Source organism: Schistocerca gregaria, unplaced genomic scaffold (assembly GCF_023897955.1).
Source record: "Schistocerca gregaria isolate iqSchGreg1 unplaced genomic scaffold, iqSchGreg1.2 ptg000626l, whole genome shotgun sequence".
NCBI classification, from domain to species: Eukaryota; Metazoa; Arthropoda; class Insecta; order Orthoptera; family Acrididae; genus Schistocerca; species Schistocerca gregaria.
In genome coordinates, this window is record NW_026062013.1 from 90001 (window position 1) to 92500 (window position 2500).

The window sequence follows — 2500 nt, forward strand, 5'->3', positions numbered from 1 at the left end:
CTGGAATTACCGCGGCTGCTGGCACCAGACTTGCCCTCCAATAGATACTCGTTAAAGGATTTAAAGTGTACTCATTCCGATTACGGGGCCTCGGATGAGTCCCGTATCGTTATTTTTCGTCACTACCTCCCCGTGCCGGGAGTGGGTAATTTGCGCGCCTGCTGCCTTCCTTGGATGTGGTAGCCGTTTCTCAGGCTCCCTCTCCGGAATCGAACCCTGATTCCCCGTTACCCGTTACAACCATGGTAGGCGCAGAACCTACCATCGACAGTTGATAAGGCAGACATTTGAAAGATGCGTCGCCGGTACGAGGACCGTGCGATCAGCCCAAAGTTATTCAGAGTCACCAAGGCAAACGGACCAGACGAGCCAATCCGATTGGTTTTGATCTAATAAAAGCGTCCCTTCCATCTCTGGTCGGGACTCTGTTTGCATGTATTAGCTCTAGAATTACCACAGTTATCCAAGTAACGTGGGTACGATCTAAGGAACCATAACTGATTTAATGAGCCATTCGCGGTTTCACCTTAATGCGGCTTGTACTGAGACATGCATGGCTTAATCTTTGAGACAAGCATATGACTACTGGCAGGATCAACCAGGGAGCTGCGTCAACGAGAGCTGAGCAGCCGGCCGCCCGGGAGTGTGTCCCGAGGGCCCGCGCGAACACGCAAGCGTCCGCTCAATTATTCTGCAAACAGGAGGAGGCTGAGCTCCCCTGCACGATACACCTCGAAACCCTCTCAGGTCCCGGCGGCGCGCAGCGCCGTCCTAAGTACTTGGTCGGGTTCGAGAGAGGCGCAATCGCCCGGAGATAGGCGAGTAGACGCTTTCAGTGCGAACACCCGTGCTCCCAACTGAGCTTGCCGCTGCCGACAGAGGCCCGGGAGCGTGCTGTCGTGGCATTGCCGGCGGGAAACAACACGCGCCACCTACGGTGACCGGCAGCTCCAACGCCAGCGCCACAGAAGGGCAAAGCCCCACTTGGGTGCAGAAGCGAACTCTCCCAGCACAGCGCACGCGCCAACACGTCCGCAGAGCTGCGATACAAACCACCTGCGAGAACCGCTGGGGGCGACCGAGCAGCAGACGGCGTCGCGACGCCGAGTGCCGGGCGGCGGCGCATCCTCAACGCACACAGTCCGCAATCGGACCAGCACACTGCAGATGTCCACCGCGCTTCGCACCGGGCTCGGCAGAACCCACTTTGGCCGCCTGGCGCCGCGCGCAGGGTGCGCCGGCGCATAGCTGGGACGCCAGCCGGGCCCGTCGGCCGGCGCTCCTGCCACTGGGCGCCCCCCACCAGCCGGCTGTAGTGCGTGCGCTCACGCAGCGCGCGGCCAGCACGCCGGGCGGCCCCCCCTCACCGGCCGGGGACTGTCCCGCCAAGCCACAGCCTCGTATCGCTTCATACCCACATGGCCAACTCAGGTTCGGGGGCATGGCGGGTACCGCCGAAACAACCGGTTCACAGATGTACCGATCGTCGCTATCACCGATGCACCTGCAGCGCGAACAACCGCTCAACAACTGATTTCCAGTTCATTTGCGGATCTTTGGCAGCAAACGTATACGTCAATCTACATTTGCGAAATCTACGATTCTGGCATGCCTGCATGTTATGTGTCACGACACGCTACATCAGCCCACATACACACTGCGGCATGTACACGAGAGAACACGTGGAAGATGGTCCGCGCACGTGTGCAATGTCCCTTGCGCGGTCGACTGTCAACCGGCCTCTGTAGCATGTCGCAGATGTGGAACGCGGTCCACCGTGCTATCATGTTGTGTGGGGCAATACGATTAAATAGGAAAACCCTCGTCGCTACATCAACAGACGGCTCACGCTGATTCCCGGCAGAGGGAGGAGGGGGGGGGGGGGGCCAACATGCAATACTTTCGTCCGTACCTACTTACCACATGTCTGTACGGCGTACAACAGTGCAATCTCGCTGTAATGGGGAGACGAGACAAGTAGCATCGTGCACAACATATGGCCCTTATGATTCGCCATTGTAGGGCGCAGCCGGTGTACGGTCAAGCATGTGCCACATTATGTCACTCAGTACGTAACGACGGATGATCAGTGTGGGTTACGCGTACATCAGCGGACAGTCCACACAGGCCGTACCACAACGTACACTGACTGCATCGACAACCGAATGCAACTGAACAGCTGCAAGGCTCATTTCACAAACAAACGCCTGACCGACCAGCTTGGAAGGGCAGGAGGGGAGGGCGATATTCGTTCTGTAGCGGTACACCCTTCCAGTGGTTAGCGGGACTGTGTAGAAAGTACGCAACACTCGAAAGACCTTTATGTGAGGGTACGCACCATGGCATCAAGAAATACACATGACACCAGAGGATCCAAGCAGTGAACTATGTTCAGAGGGTTGCTGTTAGGCAAAGCTACATTCCTGTGACGTTACATGTGACAGTTAAGGTGCAGTGTAAGTTAGGTTAAGGTGCAGTGTAAGTTAGGTTAAGGTGCAGT

At 57.2% G+C, this 2500-nt stretch overlaps 1 non-coding gene across 1 annotated transcript in view; it reads right to left on the reverse strand.

The window, feature by feature from the left end:
• LOC126317407 (small subunit ribosomal RNA) overlaps nucleotides 1–605 on the reverse strand; it is a 1893-nt gene extending 1288 nt beyond the window's left edge. The window contains exon 1 of the ribosomal RNA XR_007556654.1: nucleotides 1–605. This exon is cut by the window's left edge and continues 1288 nt beyond it. This is a non-coding gene — a ribosomal RNA (small subunit ribosomal RNA).
• Nucleotides 606–2500: the final 1895 nt, after the last annotated feature.